The sequence below is a fragment of the Centruroides vittatus genome, unplaced genomic scaffold (assembly GCF_030686945.1).
Source record: "Centruroides vittatus isolate TY-2023 unplaced genomic scaffold, ASM3068694v2 contig_2460, whole genome shotgun sequence".
Lineage (NCBI taxonomy): Eukaryota > Metazoa > Arthropoda > Arachnida > Scorpiones > Buthidae > Centruroides > Centruroides vittatus.
In genome coordinates this window covers 553,731-575,319 of record NW_027121555.1, presented here as the reverse complement: position 1 = coordinate 575,319, position 21,589 = coordinate 553,731, and the positions used below count along the sequence as shown (strand labels likewise).

Below are 21,589 nucleotides of genomic sequence, written 5' to 3'. Positions count from 1 at the left end.
AATTTGAGAGTTTTCAAGTATTAAAATTATGCTGCACATTAAACGAAAAAATATTTTATGATATTTGATTACATTTGTTAAACTTTATTCATTTTTACAGTAACATTAACTTTTTAAATATATATTATTATATATTATTTTCATTCTAGCTCACAGTTGCTTTTTTATAAGCTATATTACTTTTGTGAGATCCGCGAATTAAGAAATTAATTGTTATAAAATATTATATATATGGAGGAAAGAATAAGTGGCTGTTACCCAAGGGCATAGTGACAGGAGGACATGGGACAGGGAAAGAGGGGGAAGAGAGAGGGGGAAGAGAGAGGAGGGAAGAAAAGGAGGAAGAGAAGAGAGCTCATACAAACATGCCCGTACAGTTTGATAGACAAAATAAAATACAGAATACACTGACCAGGAGACCAGTGGCACAATACTGAATACACAATTAGGAGCGCGTGTGCACAATTACTACAATAATACAAGGACCTGATTTAACAACAAACTACCACTAGTATTGCTGCCAGTCTGCCCATAAATGCTGTACATTGGGCAGAAAGAAGAACGTGTAGAAAACAAACCGACTGCATATGATTACAGTACAGAGTAATTAATAATAGTAAAACATTATATAAATGTAGGCCATGCAAGAGTTGCCTAAGTATTGGCATCTTGCATGTTAGATAATGTCCATTTTTGTTGATCTTGCCACACTTTACTGATGGCTTTCATTCAGAATCTGACGAATGCCGTGAAGATACTCCTGTTATTGAGCAGGGATTTAAACAGACAGGGCCAGGCGATTTGTTCCCTGATGGTAGAAGTGATCAGATCTTTGCAGGTCTGATCAAACCGCAGGCAGTCAAAGATGATGTGGATAGGTTCCTCCAGAGTGGAGTTGTCACAAGGGCAGGTGCCTCCATCCTGACTTAGGAACCGAAGTAAGACCCAAACCCACCACGCCCAGTAATGAGCTGGGTGGGAGAAAAGCAGGATACAAAGTGTGGGGGCAAGGTCACCTCTGGGAGGAATTGGTGCGCGAGCCTCCCCTCCACACGAATCTCAGTGGCCTTGACAGATACTGTTAAGAGTATTGGATATTTGATAATACACCCAGGATGGAGAGATGTGGTTGTAAGAAGGGTTACCCTTTTCAGAGGCAGCCTTCTTTGCCAGACAGTCTGCCCCATTGTTGCCCTTGTTGCCGCTATTACCCTTAACCCAGTGAAATTCAATAAGAGTAACGGGCCTAATATTAGAGATGGCATTAAGCGAGTCACTGATAATAGGGAGGTGGTTATTCTTGCTTTCAAGCTGTAAGAGGGCCACCCTACTGTCAGAAATAATACTGAAACAGTTCGAGATGTTGGTGAGACGCTTCTTGTCAATGAGTTGAAAAGCCTTGAGGATCGCCAGGGATTCTGCCTGCTTGACACTGCAGTGAGCAGCCAAAGAGAACCTACCTTGATAGAAGAAGCACCTTCCCTCATCCAAAACTACTACAGTGCATCTGGTCCCTGACTGATTCCTAGAACCGTCAGTGTAGATATTAAAGCCACGAGGGGCCCTATTGCCCTCCAAATAGAAGTTCACATTAGGCAGGTCTGCTGGGTGAACAAGGTTATGCAGAGGGACCTGATCAACCCTCAGCTCAAAAACCTTCTCCCAAAGGTCGAAAATTGGGGCAGGTAACTCACTAGGCTGGAAGGACTTGTAGGTAGTGTTGCCTTGCTGATTTCTGAGCAAATGGAATTGCCAGTACCTCCTTTTAATGACCAGGTCAATTGGAGTGAGCCCTGCAATAATCAGAAGGGCTTCAGTGGAAGTGATCCTGTACCCCTTCGCCACAGTGAGGACAGCCTGCCTTTGCACTGCCAGCAGCTTCCTCCTCATATACACCTGTGTGTTTGCCTTGCCCCAGACCTCACAGCCATAGGTGATGATTGGGGTAATGGCACCTTCATATAAGACACTTGTAGCCTTAGGGCTTAGGCCCCAGGTGCTCCAGGAGACGGTACAAAGGGCGTGCGTAGCAAAAAGAGCCTTGTCATCGGCCTACTGAATGTGTAGGGTTCAATTAAACTTTCCGAGCAGTATCACTCCTAAATATTTCATGGGACTGATGTACTTAATCCTCTCATCCTCAATTTTTATTGTTGGTTTCTTGACCAGGGGGTTTTTCCTGAGAAAAACTATACAGCTACTCTTGGCAGTGTTAACGATGAGCATGTTCTTGTTACACCAGTTAGAGAGCCCTTTGAGGAAGTCGTTCATCTGAGTCGGAAGCACCTCCTGGTTGGGATGAACCATTTTGTTGACTGTGGCGCATTTATACGCCGGATGGAAAGCTTTTAAAATTTCCCGGTGTAAGAATACGCCGGTGAGCTTACTTTTCATTTTTGTTGAAACTATACATCATAGACATAAGCAGTTTTCGCGATCGTAAACTTCTGTACTTATTTTACATAGTTATTTTTGATTTGGATTTTATTTTTAAATAAATTCGTCATTTTCGATTTTTTAAATGAACATACTGCTTAGATAGAAGTGGGTCATGTTTAGTATTGAAGTAAGTGTTTCATTTTCTGTCTGTTTCTTTAATTCTTATCGCTTGTTTTGTGATATCACGTGTTTATTTAGTTAATTACATGTTTGTGTTATACTTTTCGTAATTTCTGATTATTATTATTTTTATTTTTAATCGTAAATGCAATGTATAGAAGTCATTTCTGTTATTTTATATTATAATAATTGAAAAATATTGTTCTATTTCAAACTAATGATTATCACATGTTTATAAAGGTCAGGATTATTAGCAATTGCAGCTGGAGGTTACGTAGAGTCATTTTGACACTAATATAAAAGTACGAAAACTGTTTTTTTTTTCTTATCAATAAAAAGCTTATTATTTTGTTAGGAGTCGTTTAAATTAGTGTAATTTTTGTACTTGGAAAAATGTTTCTAAGACTAAACAATTCGTTTTCTCAGATTAGAATGTAATTTTGTTTAATTTTATAATCAAATTCATTTTTTGCTCTAATTAATATCAATTTTTTTCTCTATTTTGTTAGTTTTTGTGCTAATTTATGCTGTTATATATTTGTTATTCATCGCTCTTTGTAATTTTATAAATTTTATTCGATTTTGTTAATTAGTTTACAAAATATAATAGTCAGAAATATTGTAAACAAAAACACGTGTTTCCGCGGTCGCGTGACAGGTCATGTGACCGCAGGAACACCTGCGGCAGGTAAGAAGACACCATACGATTTCCTGTTACGTACCCATGACGTATTACGTATGACGTAGAAGCTATCTAAGAAATCAAGATAATTTAAAATATTAAATGTTTTCTATTATTTAAATGCATTATTTCAGTAAATAAATTCAGTTTTTATTGTTTAGATATTAACGATAAATTAAATTTAAATATATTAAAATAATAAATGATGAATTTTATAATAATAATAAGTTATCCAAATAAAAAATACAGATAATACATTCTAGTTATTAATTTGTAAAATTATTAATAAGTTAATTTTTTATATATAAAATATATTTTTTGTGTATGTAAAAGATAGTTACTATTGTGATCTCCAGATGGCAGAAATGTAAACGTAATAATTCAATTCTGTTCTCAATTTTTTTTTTTAATTAAAATATTTAAATAATTCAGCATAATTCAAAATATGTGAAAATACATAATTCTAAACGTTACTTTTAATTTGGAAGAAAATATATTAACGTTTCTTCTTTTTTCCCATAAATAGTAACTTTATATCTATCATATTTTTTTGTTTAATAAAAAGAGAGGCTGTAAAAATAAGTGTATAAATATTTTAGTTTAGTTAAAATTTTACACTACAATGTATTAACAGGTAAATAAATAATTTGGGAAGGCCTTTAGTTTAAAATTTTATTACAAGATGGCATACATATAGCCTGTGGAGATGTGGAGAACCCAATTTGAATTACGAATTCTGCCAGTGGCGTGCCGTCATTAGAAGCGATGGAAGCGCCGCTTCCACCTTCCAATGAACTTCCCTTGTATTTTATAAAATATAAATTTTCTTATTTTAACGTACTTTGCATTAATTAAAATTAATATTTTATTATAACTGCATTATGTATCTTTTACAAATTTCTATACTACATGTGAAAAAAATGACAAGATTGCTATTGTATATTCGAATAATTCGGTGGCGGAAGAAGTATCGAAACCGGGTCAATTTCCAATCAGCCAGATTATATAGGCATTGGCACATGCGGTTTACAGAGCACCAACCTCGCCCGGTTTAGCTGGTAGAAGCAACACACGCATAAAGCGTCCAATTTTATATCCCGGACCGGTTGTGGGCTGTTAGCCTCCTGCCTGCTAGATATTCGGCCGCCCTCGTCCGATTATGTGAATCATGAGTAGACTAGATCAACGGCGGGCAACCCCCGGCCCGCGGGCCAGCTACGGCTCGCGAAAAGTTTCTATCCGGCCCGCGAGATCTTTAATAGATTATTAATAGTTATTTTTCCAATTCTTTGTAATTTTCGAAAACGATAAGAGAAATAAATGTAGTAATTAACTTTTTATTTATTTATTTCATATTTGCAGACTAAACAAGTAATATAAAAAAATTTTTTTAAAGTCAATTCCTACTTAGGTCAACAAAAAAAATTTTATTCTAGTTACTTTTTATTAAATAATTACAATTAATATAAATATGTATATACATATGCTAAATATCTTATATAAAAGAAATTTTTTTCTCCCATATAAAACTAAAATGAATTAATTAAATTTAATTAATGAATTAATATTTGAAAAAAACTGTATTAACATCAAGTGTCATCCACTACAAGTTTTAAAAAATGTATTTGAACTTGAGTGGATGAATAAAAAATATTTTATTAACGATTGAAAATTTGATCAAGATATATAAATATATATAGGGAGAGTGTGAACTAATAGTAGGAATTTAAAAAATTACAAGTCACAAGAAGGCATCAATTAACTACTACGGCCCGCGGAAAGAACGTAAAATTTATTCTGGGCCATGTCATAAAAAAGGTTGCCCACCCTAGACTAGATTTATAACTTAACCCAACCGATAGGAGTTTACTGGCATGTTTTTATGATAGTTCTGTATAGCTGACAGAAGTTTAAAAAAAATCCATTAGAATATTTGATATATTTATTCCGCGTTTATTCTGCTCTCCCATCTTATATTACCTACGGATTTCAATGTTAAACCGGTGATATTACGATTATAGTATGTCCGACATGTAAGGGAATGCAGAAAAAACGTGTACAATTGTTGTGTAATGTTAAAGAATTAACTGTTACTTTGGCATCATCGTTTACAACCAAATTTAATGAATGAGACGTACAATGGTACAAAAAAAAGTTCTAGAATTTATTTTCCATAAATTTACGATTTATGTATCCGTTGTCATAAAAATTTGTCTTTCCAATGTTTTCCCAAGACTACAGACATTCAAGTACAAAGTAACCGGTTTCGACTTATTTCTACTAAGTAGTAGTTTTAAGAGATTAGGGAATGGAGTCATAAATAAAACCCTGCCGAAAGAGCCAGAATTTTACTTAAACAAAAGCTTAACCCAACCAATCACTAGCTCAGTACAGTGGGGAACTGATTTCCGTGTACACCTGGTATTAAAACGAATTAGTTAGAAAACAAATGACTATTAAGTTTAACATATTTAGATTTTTACAGCTATGGTGAGAAACGTTTAAAATTTACAACAGCCCTGTGGCGTCCTTTGAGATATACTAGTGATGCGACCAAAGAGGCATTTGACATTGACCGGTATCGGCACCCTCGGGATTTGGCAACCTGCGTGCATGCACGCGCCGCACACCTACCAGGACGTTTCCGATTCCATTCATTAGCCACTCGTAGGGAGCTATTTCACTAAGTGGATTGTTTTAAGATTTAAAAAGTAAAGAATAATTTGTTATTTTTATGTACGTTTCTTCACAAAGTTATATTTAATTATAAGTTTCTTTAAAAGTATATTCGTAAAATTGAAGCAATTTGGAAATCAAAGCGGAATAGAATTTAACATTGGTAGACAATATAAAATAAATATTGAAAATTATAACAAGATAATTACGATTAATAGATATATCTAAATTAATAGATGTTATATGTTTTTTCTCAAAGCAAGAATTGGCATTTAGAGGGCGTAGGGAATTTATTGAATCTAATAACGGAGGTAATTATATTGAACTTTCTTATTTATCAGGTACGTCAGATAATCTGTTAAAAATACATTTAAAGAAGTATACGGTTTTTACTGGCTTATCGAAGGAACGAATATGAACGGGCCCTGACGCGCAATTGATTGCACCTGTAAGTCGGCTTCTTACAGAAACACAGCTTCCCTATCATCAAATGTCACGGCACGCCACTGGTGTTGTAATTATCCTCGAAAACTAATTACTTCGAACGTCCTGTTCTCATATATTCAAAGATTTATGATTTTATTTTTTTTTTCTATTTTTAAAATTACCTAAAGCTAAAACTTATTAAGTCATCGTATACTACGTTGTTTGTATCATTACAGTGTAGGAAAAATCGATGCATTTACGAACATTTTGAGAAATGTTTTGCAAAGAAACGGATCAATTTAAATTAACCAAAAAAACAAACAAAATATACTTTGTATTACGTATATATAATACGTAATAAGAACTGTATTCCGTTTGTATGCAAATATATACCGCTTTTATATTTGTTCTCAAACACTCAATAATATTTTTATATTTTTTGTAAAAAAGATTTCATGGCGTATAATAAAGTGATTACATTCTTATTTCTTTATTTTTTTTATGGAATAATGGACAAATAGAGTAACAAACAGTTATGAAACATTACCAGTTCGTTATCGTGGCAACTAATGCAGCAAATTATCGGAAGTGTCGGATTAGGAAATTTTTTTATTTTTCAAAAGTTAATTTATTATGCCATTCGAAATTTATATTTTGTAACAACGCGCAATGCTATATACTTACAATTTGTGTTTGCATAACAAAGCTGTGAACAGATTTAAACTGTATTTCAAATAATCTTCATTCCATAAAGCTCAAAAACTTGTCCACATAATCTTCAGGTGACAATAGCAGTGAACTGAAAATAGAATCAAATTTTTTATTCTTTTACGAAATAAAATACAAATATTTTATAATTAAATCATAATCTGCACATTTAAAAATATTCCTAATTATATTCCAATGTATACTTATTTATTCATTTACATGTTGAAACTAATTTCACATCTGTTTTTGATCAGACATGGAAATTTACAATTAGCATGACAATTTTTCAGAAATTTTATTTTCTATAAAGTTGCTATGAAAATTCTAAAATGAAGTGTTTAAAGTTGTATATTAGTTATACAACTTTAAACACATTATGTTGACGTTTTCTTTTTACAATAAGCTTTAAAAAAAAATTATCATGCCCTGAAGATTCTCCTACTAGCAATGGGATATAGTGTATTGATACTACAGGCTATTGATACTTTCGTCTTGATAAACTCAATATATATAGAATCAAGTACAGTAGAACCCTGATTATCTGAGGTAATTTGAACCAATGCTATCTCAGATAACTAAAAACTTGAGTAAAGCAAATAGCCAGAGCCATTTCATAGAAAAAAGTTATGAATAAAAATGATTTATATGGTATATCATTTTTAAATCTCTTTTTTTAACTTAGTAATTTTAATCATATATAAAAATTATTATTCTTATATCATTTATTAAACTGCTAATACATACATGCAATACTTTTAAGAATAAAAATGTGTATTATTGTATTTACATTTCAATATGAATAATTCACCTTACAGTAAAATCCAATGATAAACATTTAAGATGGCAATTTCATTCTTTGATTTTACAAACAACTCTGAAATTCAGTATCTCTTAAAGAAATGATTTGATATTTAATAAAAATATTTCTCTCTATGGAGTTTAGAAACAGATGAGCAGAAAGTCAATAATTATAAATAAATAAAGATTTTGAAAAATAAGATCCAGTTATTCATTAAACTTGGAAACATGTATTCGTTCAATGTATAAAATTTGAAGCAAGTAGCAAAAAGTATTTGATAAGATTTAAATCCTGGAATAATATAATTAATATTTTGTGTTTTTCATAATATGATTATTATTATATATTTTATTTCATATTATCTTGTACCAGGCTATTATATTAATTTGTTACACAAAACTGAAGTTACTTTGTGTTTCATTTCGTAATATCTTGTACTAATTAATTATATTAACTTACTTTATTGCACTAACCTCAGCTCTATGTAAGCATCTTGTAATGAAATAAGGTTCAAACAATTAAGATATTATTATTATTATTATATTGTTAATTGTTATTAATATATTGTTTTTTACAAACTACCATATATAACAAAATATTCTAGCAGATATACAGCTCTTGTCATCTTTTATGTATGGTAATATTTATCATCCCATTGTCACCATCATAAATAAAATGTATTTGACAAGTACAATTTGTAAAGTTCAGAGAAAAAAATTATCGATATTCGTTAAAATGTTTATAAAACATTATCTGTGTTCCACTATCAATATTACTCAAATTAAGTTTAAGGGAGCCACCAATAGCATTTCATATCAAATTAGAAATAATTGAAACAACAACTCTGACTTTCAATGTTAAATAGATATTCTTAGAGATATAAATTTAACACAAATGATTAACATATTTTAATACAGGAAAATTACTTTAGATTCTCTAATAGATTTTTTTTTCATTCAGCTCCCACAGGCATTAAGAGGGCCTTTTTGCCATGCCCATCATGGATTCAGACAGGCTCACAAAGGCTGGGTTATGAGAGACAGGGCTTGACATATCAGGGACAGATCATCTGTAAATAATTCCTGGGGTTGCTCATTCAAATTCAAACCTGGATCCATAGAGCAGTAGGTTGATGTCAAATGCCTCAGTTAGCCAGTTAACTCTGTAAAATAGTTTTAGATTAATTAACAATCCTCTTGTTAGTAATTTTTTAATTAAAAAATTTATTAAATTACTTAATTAACTTTTAATGTTATAATTAAAATTACATAATAAATTTTCTTACCAATAAAATATATTTTCTTTGATTAGGATTTTCACAATCTAATGGTCCATTCATTACTCTTATTCTGATAGATGTTGAGCCAGTGGCAATGTGTGGTTCTACACTAAGTATATTTGATGAATCTATGATGTTTATATGGAATACTGAGTTTAAACCCTAAAAAATTTATAATTTTTAAAAATATATGTTATTTTCATAATATTGCTTGTATAAAACTTTATTCAAGAATATAAGTAAAAAAAAATGTTAAAATTGTAAAAATAAATTATATAAGGTTAAAAACCTATGTAATTTATTTTAAATGAAAAGAAATTGCCTTGTATTAAATAAATCAAACTTTTAATGAAAAGTTAGAAATGGTTTTTTTAAACTAAAATATCATTTTTAAAAGAAAAACTATGAAACTAAAATAGAAAATAAGAATGAAAAAAAACAAACTAAAGATCCTGGCAAAAACAATTGGACAACACAATCGTAAACTAATCAAAAGTAAAATACCCTTTCTTAAATACAAAGTAATTCAGTCAGAAATGAAAAAAGAAAAATAAATTTCAGAAGAAAAGCAATTCAAAAGTAATTGTAGATTAATAAAAAACTGATGATAAAGCATTGGATCTGGAATCTGAACAAAAAAGCTATTAAAAGAAAATAATACCAGTACATAGGCCTATGTTATATGGTTACAATCTTGATGTATTTAAACATGCTTTGCTTTCGCATTTTTTATTTTTGATTTTAAATTTTAATCTTATTTTTGAAGTTTTTCATTTAGATTGTAATGAATAATTCCTCACTCTATAAATAATGCATTTTATCACTTTACGAATACTTTAAAGACAAATATTATTAGAAGTAATATAATCTAAAAGTGGCCATTAAAAATTTATTTTTAATTTCTTAAATTCTTTCCACTCTTCTGTAACTAAGATTTGTCTTTTTTCATATCTGTCATAAATTCAGCTAGATGCACAAAGCATACAGCTAGGTGTTGAAAGATGAAGTCTGACGTATCAAAATCAACCTAATGATGAAAATTTCTGAACTAGTCTTTACCGTTTCATCTGATTCTATATGAATTTTTTAATTTTTAAATAGAAAATAAAAATACTGCTATAAAGGCAATTTTTGTTTCTCCGTAATGTATAGAAACAGAAATAGTTGACTACTGAATATTTATAATAAAACAAGGCCCAATTGAAAAGTGTTCATTGTAAATTTTATTTATTTTTAAACAGAATTATTAGGGGTGTGTCTTAACAGGCAAAGGTGTTGGCACAATTACCTCGAGAAAATATTCGACACTACATTAAATGATACTGGTGTGCTCCCGGAGGAAAATGCAACCTGAAGTGAAATGGATTTATAAAAATAGACCATCTCTGCTAGTGTTATTATATCTATTGCTTATTTCTGGTACAGAATCTAACCCAGGACCAGTGTCCAGATCACCTCAATATGGTGGTCATTCAGATATGCAAAAGAAGGGACGGGGAAGGCCTCGCAATATTAATTCTAAAATTATAGAAAAAACAAATATACCAGAAATTGTGTCCAGTCAGGAAATTCTGCCAGAAGAACAAGAGTACGACGGAGGTGAATTAATCAACATCAGATCTCCAAAAATACAAGGCTACTTTCACACCTTACGAGGAATAGACACTTCAACTGCAGAAGAACAAAAATATTCGCTGAAATTCATATACAACTTAATCTAAGAAAAATTCACTCAATTAAATAATGAATTACAAAATATCAGGACAGAAGTAAATGTTCTGAAAGAGGAAAATAGAGCTTATCAACTGAAAAAGTTGACCAAAAACTGGAAGAAATGGAATTACTAATTAAGGATAATTCCCTCACTAAAGGTATGCTAGAATTTGAAATGGATCAATTATTAAATGAAAAAATGAACAAAAATATAGTAATTTCCCTTTTTAAACCTCCAAATATTTAAACGAAATAAAACAATTTATAACAATAGAACTAAGCATAACAAGTAGTCCAATAGAGAGTTTAATTAAGTTAACTAATAATGAATATAAACCTATGGTGAAAATTGTATTAACTTCAACATATGATAAAGATTTAATACTTAAAGAATTTTGGTCTAAGAAACCTAAAATTAATTTAGAAGAACAGAAAAAAATTATATTTAAAACAGATCTGTGCAGAAGATGGAGAGTGAGGAGGAAAAATTTGATTCTAATAATTCAACAAGAAAAAGCCAAAGGCATCAAAATAATAATGAGAGATGATTATTATATAAATAAAGAGAATATTTACACATATGATCTCAACTTAGGAAAAGTTATACCACGACTAGAGTTTTTTTTAGGAACGAGTTGAATGGTTTATCGAATATACATGCAATAAAATCTTATGTTCCCATGTGTTTTTGGAGTACAGATAATACCACAAACCAAGAAACAATAGGAAATAAAAATCAACAAAAGAACAGATTAGATCAATTGAATATTGAGAGAGATTTGCCACTAGAAACAAACTACAATACAAAAATAAATAATTTAAAAATTCTCTTTAGATTTTGGAATATACAAGGGCTCCAAAGAAAACTGAACACAGAAATATTTCATGATTACTTGGAATCTAATACAATTATTGGTTTATCTGAAACTTGATCGGTTCAGCTAAATATAGAAGATAAAACATTTAGAACAAACCTTTCTGGTATTAGAAAGTAAAGCTCAAAGAAATAGTAAATTCGGTCGTCCCTCTGGAGGTCTTTTATTATTAATAGAAAAAAATCTAGGAAAATTGATGTCTTGGAATATAAATTATAACTATGAAATATTTTCAATGTGTCTTATGTTCAATGTGCTTGCTATGCATTTCTACATGTACTAATGTTAACAACTCAAAATTATTATTTTAATAGTTAAATTGATAATTTTAATATGTCTACAAGAAAGAGTTGGAAGATCAAGAAAGAAACGATGAGGATACTAATCAGATTACAACCTGGTTTCTTATGGCAGAAGTAACATACAGATATCAAATTGGCATGATTCTCACATGTCTATTTTTATGCACGTCCATCACTTTGACAGTTTGAATGAACTGTTTTTACCTCAAGTTACGTATTTTAAAACAGTTTTAACATAAAAATGTAGAGAATCAGGTTTTCCTGTCAATCATACAAACAATAAGTTTTTGTTTTTCCTGAAGACCTGAAATGGTATAGAATGAGTAAATTACTCTTATATCCATATTCTCATAAATTATTGAATAATTTATGAGAAACACTAAAAACAATAAAACTGTATAGAATAAATTTTCTTGTGTATTTATTAAATTATTCAAAAATAATTTGACAAAAGTTGTTGCATAAATATTAAATTTACTATAAACGTAGATGTCCAGCAAGTTACATGACCGTTATTTGTTTTTGTAAAGGAAATAACTAAGATATATTCTATGTCAAAACATACCTTGTAGTTTACTTGTCCACAACATCAATATCATTTCCATCATAAACACAACAGTCTTATATGGAAAGATAAAATGCTCCTACCAGTGCATTTTCTTCTGCTGTCTGGTAGTGTCGTTGAGTGACTTTCTTCTTGATGAAATCCCACAAAATTATGTTTGGTATTGTAAGGTTGCAAATCCTGAGTATTTGGAGCATATTCAGGAGTGGTGCTGGGTATGCTTCAGATACTTGGCTAATCTGTTTGGAAACAGACAAGCACTTATGACTTTGTCAAGTAAAAAGTCAATCAACACTGTGTTACACAGCCAAAAAATTGAAAAATACACACATCATATCACAATCACAATCAATCAATCACAAAACATCTCAGCAAAGTTGGTGATGTATCAATCTCCTATGATCGTAATGGAATTCATGTCTGGACAAGTAAAATATATGTTCTGACAAATATGTCTTCGTATTGCCTTTAAAAGAAAAAAATTGGATTATGTGACACTGTGTAGAAAAAATGTATAAATATTTATAGTACTTGAGATCCTAGCCTTTATATAAAATAATTTCTCTGTTAATTAAAAGTTTATATAACAAAATTATGTTGAATTTTATATTGTAAATGTGAAACAAAATTTTAAATTAATAAATTACTTTGTATAGAACATATATTGTTTATTTTAGATGAAGAAAATGAATAAATGCATATCATACTGCCTATTTAGATGGAAAAGATTCTGTGCATTAAAATTAAAACTGTAGATTACACAATAACCATCTAAAATATATTATTATTATTATTATTATTAAATATTTCAACATAAAACAGAACAGACAACTTCTTGAAAGAGTTGTCTGTTCCTTATATATTAAAAAGGGAAAAAGTTTGAAATGATTAAAGTTAAAGGAGTCAAAAATATTTAATTTGATAAAATGCTTATTGTTATTTTGCCTTATGCAATGTACTTGTATTTTAGTTTTTATTTGTACTTTTTAATCTTATTTTTATATAATGTACAGTACATCTGAAATATTAGTTGAAAATGTACAGTATCTAAAAACTTATGAATTTTACATATCTTATAAATTTAGAACTTATGTTATTGGTTGGTTTGATTCAGAAATTTATAAGTATGACAGTTGACAGTTGTTCTATTCATACTATTGTAATGTCAAATGAAGTTGATCTGAAAATGGCATGATAAAATCCCAAAATTGCTTAATCAAATTAAATGTTTTTGAATCCTTTAATGATTGAGTTGTTTTCATTTTCATTTTTAAAAAATGGACTATAATTTGAATATTTTTCAATTTATGAGAATTTCAATTTGAAGGAGTCAATGGGTACATTCAAGTATGCATCAGACAACAAATCGGTGAACCATGATGTACTAAAAAGTGTTCCCAGCAATCAACATCAAATTCATTGGTGAAGCAAGAGATAAACAAAGCACTCATTGAGCTGAGAATATGGTGAGCTCTGATGGAGCAATATGACTGCCTCCATGATTACAGTACATCATTAACACCATTTTTACTCCTAGCCTGTATTAAACAAAAGTTATTTTGACAAAATAAGTGCAAATGCCAATATAGCAACATTTATTTCCACCATCTTCTTAGGTTGCCAGATAATCCAGTAAAAGCTTATTAAACTGATCACTGGTGCATTGGTTGTGGCTGATACTAACACATACTGGAATTTACCAGATATTTAATATTACATGAAATGTATTTTTTAGATTTACACATCTCAGCCTGAGATCTTATTGATTCCTTCACTTCTTTACTGTTTTGGATTGTTTAATGGTATTCTATAGAATTGGTATTCATAAAGAACAAAATATCAAATATATTAGCTTAAATACAGCTGAAATTAAAGATCTGGTCACTCAAAACCTTAAAGATATGTTTACATCAAAGTTCCAACATCCAATTTTGGTCTCTGTATATTATTCTGTAATGGTAGCATGATTTCTTACTGTATAACCAGTGATTGACTTGAACACAATATGACAATTTTGTCTATCTTCAGTGCTAAATTAATTTGTAATTAATTTCTGATTAGCTGAAGAAAGGATAAGTTAGTAAAAATATGCAACACTGACTAAACATTCCAATAGGAAATTTTAATACTTAATTTAATTATTAAAAATTAATCATACCTGTCAAATGCCTTTACTCTTCCTAAATAATTTTTTGTTATTTCTGCAATTAATCAGGATTTGTGTATTATTTTTTACAGACTGTGTGAGAACTGACAAAGGCCCAGTGTTGAATTCCTCTTCCTCTCGTTTTGCCAATTCTTCAGGTGTCATGTCAGATTTTGGTTTCTGTAGCAATCTAAAAAAAATAATACAAAAAATCTGAATTAAATAAATAATCACCTTTAGATAAATTCTGAAGAATTATCCATCTGAAATAATCTGGAAAATTAGTACCATATCTTATGATGATTATGTCACACATCAGATTTAAAGCTGGAGAAACATTTGATAAATGAACAGAATTAGTGATGATGTTCCAAGCATTCTGATTCTAGAACGGTTGATCTGATGAAGATCCAGATGGAGGATTGAAAACATTAGTCATTCTAAATGTGACAAGTTACTGAAGATTTATTTAAGAAGGTTCTCCAAGAGGTTTTGAAATTGGTTGATTGTTGAACAAATGATATGGCCAGATTAATTAACAATATAGATACTATGTAGTGTGGACTAAACATAAGCAGTTAAGGTGTAATCTTGTATAAAATTTAGTAATAATAATAATTTTTGAATTAAACTGAATAATTTAATATATTCTAGAATAAAAGCTGAATCCATAGTAAGTCTAATTATACATTTCTTTTATCTAATGATAATTATTTAGATGGTCAGAAAATGTTTAGGCATCAGACTGTTGTGAGAGTGAGAGACTATCTTGATAACATATTTTAGTAGATAAATTAGACGAAAATGTACAGGGTTTAAATAGGAGTAAAAGTAATGTGAAAAAGTTTATGCTCAACATTCAAAAAACTACAGGAATCTACCAACTCTTGGTACACCACATCTTTTGTCCATCCCCATACACAGCTCAAGACGAAAAGCAACAAATAAACCTAAAAATATTAATATCTCTGCTCTTAGCTGTGAAGTATTCTGCAAAAGAAATTAAATGACAATCTCTGTAATAAAAATGTTAAACAGATTAAAGTAACATAATATATTGATACATTCTAACAGCAGTCTTTTAATGAAATAATAAACAATAAAGTTAATTAGACAAGTCATGAACATTCTATTTTAATGAAAACTTTTCATCCAGTGAGAAACATTTTCAAACCTCTAGGCTAGATTGAAAGATCTGAAAATGTTTCTATTAACATGTTAATTGTCACAAGGTATCTTGTGTGACTTACTAAAAATTTCCCAGTGCTTTAAGGTATAAGGTTTGTGCCTCGATGACTGATTACCAGTAGTACCTCATGCAGAATTTGTGCAAATATAGTTTAATTAAAAATTAAAGCAAAATAAACTCATACCAATCTACAAGTGAGACACAGTACAGTTTGTACAGATAAATTCATTTGTGTAAGCCTTCAGGCATATATCTCATACCTCAAATTTTTATATGAATTACACTGCAAGTAATCTAATAGCGTATCCAGTGCCGTAACTAGGCAGAGGCAATAGGTGCACCCGCACAGGGCCCACTTGGAAGGGGGGCCCAAAATGCATGTATTTGTTTTATTTTTTCCCAAACCTAATTAACTAAGGGGCTTAAATGTAAGTTCTTGCACAGGGCACAGGAATGGCTTGCTACAGCACTGAGCGTATCAATATACATCTCACTTTTCATACTTTGTTTTAGGTCCAGGTGATGAACCCAGAATAGTGAGTAATACTTTCCTTGTCATATTATTGATCATATTCGAGATATAAAATTTGAGCTGTTACTCCACCTTTCATATTTCTTAAATTTACCCAATATAGCACCAAGTGATTTATGTATGTGTATATAATCATACTTATGTGTGCACATGCATATATAACTATGCACGCACATATGCTTAGTTACATTCAACATCTAATTTACAAAACTGGTAATCTGATATAAGTGTTAAATGTCATTAAATTGATTTTATATCAGTATGAAACAATATTAAGCCACCACATTCTTAATTGGATTGGTTTCATTAATTAATATGAAGTATAAACATGGAAAATTATATCTATCTAGTCTCAATTTCATTCATTAAGAACAAATATGATTTGCACTAAATTGTCTAGCATTATTGAAGACAAGGAATGAATCAATTTGATCTAAAATGATCGTGTCCAATGAATCAAGATCTTTCAAAATGATTAAATATCTTACAAATATCTACTTCTTCTACAAATATCTAACATCTAAGCATTTTTGAGCTTACTTTAGTTCCATCATTACAAATTGATTCTAAATATTCGATTTATTATGCATCAATATTTGTGAATATTTAAAGATTAAACATTCGTTGGATTAAAAGTAGTCTTATGAATGAGCTAAGAAGAGTTCAAAAATATTTAGATACTTGTAGAAAAACTTCAATCAAGCAAAATTTTCTTCTTAATAATCTCAAGTTGCAATATTCTTATATTCTGAATATATTCTAAATATTTTATAAGCTAAGGATGATCCAATAAGCACTTTAAAATGCTTCAAACAAAATATTTCCTTAATTAAAATACTCATTTTATAATTATTATTATTTGTACGACGACATAAAATATTGGAAGATCTTGACAATTTCACAATTCAATACTTTAAGGAATTTTCTGATTTTGTTCTTGAAAATAATTTGACATTTATTTACATTTTTAAGTGATTACAGTTGTACAATTTAATGTCAAGAAAATTGTAAAACACTAACCCAAAAACTCAAAATTTCTTCTTCTAGCCATAATTGCTGACTTGAGGAGTAAGTGGCAAGCGGCTCGAGTAAAAAGACCACTGGCAATTATCAATAATATACTCAGCAGAATACCGCACTAAAAAATAAAAAATTCATTAATACTTTCATATAAATTTCTTAAAATGGTTCTATTAATAATGTTTATTAATACAGATAACTGGTTGACTAATGCATTAAAGGCATCGGCTGCTATCGTGAGGGGATCTAGTTCGAGTTCTGGTCGTAACGTCGGAAATTTTCACAAGTAGTTCGAATGGGATATTTCCGTCCCGTTTTGGATTTTTTTGTCCCATGGGTACAAGAGAGCCTTTCTTCAGACCTGTCATGGGTTTTGCTAAGCCCACAATAGAATGGCTGGATAAATTGAACAGGATCCAATTTATCTAAGAAAGACAACCCATGATAATTTTTCAAGGGGGTTGTTCGTCTGGATTCAATTCCAGATCACTCATAACACTAGGCCAAGGGTCGGAAAGTGCGGCTTGCGAGCCGCATGTGGCTCTTTGCATAGACGTTTCCGGCTCTTCGGACATAAACTCCAATCTCACCTCATCTCAAGCAGCCTTATAACTTATGAGTTTATGAGATAGAGCTGCCGAATAAACTTCAACTCGTACGGCATACTCTCTACCATTGTTCAGCCCGTCCGCAAATGATCACTCACATTGATCAATATGAATCACATGCAAGTGGTAGCATTTAAAGCATATCTATATATATATATAACCTACTGAACGTGTGTCCATCCATCCGTGTAACGTTATGCCAAAAACGGCCACTAGAGGCCCCCGTCATGTGTCATATTTCGTACATTTAAATTAATAATATAAATTATTATTTACATTAACAGTATAAATTATTATTATTCATTTGGCCAATATCCAATAACAATATAAATAATTCAGTATATTTGTAATAGGAATTTATTGTCGTCACGGAATGCCAGTAATGCGCACTAGGGGGCATCCTTCAACACAGTTGGTCGGCGATCGGCCAAGCAGTTAAGCCTCGATGTGGCTCTCTGGTACTTTGGTTATCTTGTTTACATGACAATTTGGTTCTTCTCACTTCACAAACTGACGACCCCTGCACTAGGCTATTACTAACTGCCTTGGCCATTTTGACAGTGACCCAGCTACTTTTTCTCTCATACTTGATCCAGCCAAATCCGGATAGTATAAAAAAGGTCCTCTTAGTACTCACTAAACAGAAATTATTTTAAAAATTATTACAGTAGAGCATCGATTATCTAAAACAATTTGGAACTGGGATTGTTCAAATAAGAGATTTTTCGTATAACTGATAATTTACAAAAAAATATATTAAACACAAAACTGTATTGTATTTATTTTGTATCTTATGTCTTACAAATACATATCTTATATAAAGTAGTACATTAAAGTAGGACTATAGTTTAGGTTCGCAGGGAGGTAAAATGCTGCAGTGCCACAGCACTAGTCGAATTTGAATTTGCCAACTGGAACGCTTTCAGTTAACTGATGTTTCGATTGATCGGTATTCGGATAATTGATGCTCTACTATATTTATATTATTTACATTTATATTATTATTTGGAAATGAATTACAGTAGAAGAAAAGTAGGTATTCTCTTACAAGCTTATCTTGATTCTGTACACAACTCAAGATTCAGACTGTAATTATTAATTTATTTCAAAGTAAATATATTTACCTTTTTAAAACAATACGGCATGGCTAATATACTGACGCCAATAATACTGTTCCCGAGGTTAATGACACTCCTCAAACACATACACGAAATCGTACTCATGGCCAAACTCGTGTTAAAATCCTACAAAAACGATTAAAACAAAAAAAAAGTTTGAAATTTAGTTATACACACACAAAACAAGTATTTTTTCAATAATTTCCACTTCAATTTTTAATATAATGTCAATTTAATATTTCAGTTTTCCTATTCTAGCATCTTTGTTGTAGGATAAATAGGATGTATTTCAGTAATTGTTTAATCTTTGAATTATATATAATTTGAAAGCCATCAGACACAATTTAAACTTCCATTAGACAATATAAAAATTCTAAAATTAAAGTTCTGTAGACATAAAAGTCTTAAAAATTGTAAAATAATCATAAATATTAAAAGTAATAACACATTAAAAATGTCAATGGCATCAATCTTTCTTTTTTTCGGCTACTCAACAATTCTAATAAATGTCTTCATGTTTGCAAAGTCCTGCACAACAAAAAAGAATCTATTTTATCTATCTTCCATACAACTGGAATGGACTCAATGCGTTCAAGTATCAAATTGATCATTTTTACCCTAGTCGGTAAGCAATACAAAAGTTCTCATTTTGTTTTGACACTGAACAAGGACCAAAGAAACTTAATATTGAAGTGTCAGATTTTTTCTTCGATACCTCATTTTATCTCATTTTTCACACTATCAAATAAGTATCTAGTCATCCTAGATAAGATAAAGGTAACTGTTCTTTCAGTGCACAGACTATAGCTTTATTTGTATATTTTTATAAGTTTCGAAGAGCATGTGGATTGCGGACTAATTGCACTTTAACCGACCGAGCCCCATCTCTCCTTTCACGGCCCATTCTTGATCGACTGCGGGTCGAGCAGTTAAGAACTCGGCCCGCCGGACTGGGAAAAACAGAACGAATCCAGGAAGGCCAAAAAGCCTCGGATATTTTTTGAGGAACTATCCGTCCGGTACACGTCCGGCAACCTCGCCGCAGGTCGACCGAACACACGACAGAAATGAAAAAATCTTTCTACAATTGTTGTTCAATACAAAAATTCCCTACTTACAATTGATGATTAATATTATTAACAAGAAGTCTTTAACTAGTCAAATCAATGACGAAAAATTAAAAACAAGGAGGCATAATTTAGTATAAAAGGCACAGTTTGACACATTGTAACGGTCAAGTCGTCATTCTGATTATTACGAATCAGCATGCATATGGAAGAGACTAAAAACCGAAAAGATGTCAATTTCAAACGAACAAAAACACGAGGATCGAATCGAGTCACTTCCTTTAATTAATACAATGCGCATTTAACATACGCAAAGGTAAAACCTGGCACGAAACATTACTTACGCCCGCATCAATATCCATTTTAAATATACGACATTTTAAGTAAAATATAAATTGATTTCGATAAGATTCTTACGCAAATCACGTGTACAAACTTCTTCCGGTACAAAAGTCAACGCACGGTTGCACAATTATCGGAAATATCTTCAATTTATCTACTTCTGTATTATCTGGAAGCGAAAACGCACCTTTTTATTACGCAATTGAGTTTTTAATTCAATGGTTTTTGCTTATCGCTCGACTGCTAACAACACGCCAAACTAAACACACATCTCACCATCTGGTCGAGCAAATCGGCTAGCGACCCCTCTCGGATTATATACGAACTAAAATTTTATTATACGATTAATCGATTAATGGCGGTAATTTAAATAATCGAATTCGATTAATTGTTTAGAATGCGTAAATATAATTTAAAAAAATTATATATATATATATATATTTTTTGTATAATTCTGTACGATTTTTACTTAAATTTATAACATTTAATTATTCCGTTCTGTGATCACTTTTAGAAGAAGGGCATTTTAGAAAACCAATTATGGATTATACAGGACCTACGATGGGGAAGCCGAGTAGCGAGAGACGGGGTCCGGCATATCTAGTCGAACATGCCAGTGGCGCGTTATCCTGTGGGCGAAAAAGGGCAATTGCCTGGTTTCCCACTAACAGAACGGCCCCCAAGTCGTTCTTTTATTTTAAAAAAAGCTTTAACTCAAAAAACTTCCTCGAAGAAAAATGTGTGAATACTGTACGTGGGGCCACCTAATTCAAATTTTACCTGGGGCCCATGAATGTATAACGCGCCAATGGAACACCCAAAGAAAAATTCATGGGGTTTTCGATCAGTCCGAATTCGATCCCAGGTCTCCCATAGTGGATTTGATAAAAAGGCTGTCTTAGTGCCCAAATGGCGGAAAGACTTAATATATACACATACCCAAGACTATAGAGTTCAAGGCCGGATTAACCAATAGACAAATT

General features: G+C 31.0%; 2 long non-coding RNA genes across 2 annotated transcripts; both read right to left on the bottom strand.

The window, feature by feature from the left end:
• Window positions 1–6,934: 6,934 nt before the first annotated feature.
• On the bottom strand, window positions 6,935–12,294 carry LOC136971345 (uncharacterized). The gene is made up of 4 exons (XR_010880146.1): window positions 12,115–12,294; window positions 9,136–9,291; window positions 8,777–9,012; window positions 6,935–7,142 (listed from the first exon to the last, which is right to left on the bottom strand). It is a non-coding gene; the product is annotated as an uncharacterized lncRNA (long non-coding RNA).
• A 2,453-nt stretch (window positions 12,295–14,747) lies between these two features.
• LOC136971344 (uncharacterized) lies at window positions 14,748–20,850 on the bottom strand. The gene is made up of 4 exons (XR_010880145.1): window positions 20,794–20,850; window positions 19,204–19,323; window positions 17,472–17,589; window positions 14,748–14,920 (listed from the first exon to the last, which is right to left on the bottom strand). It is a non-coding gene; the product is annotated as an uncharacterized lncRNA (long non-coding RNA).
• Between the last annotated feature and the right edge of the window lie 739 nt (window positions 20,851–21,589).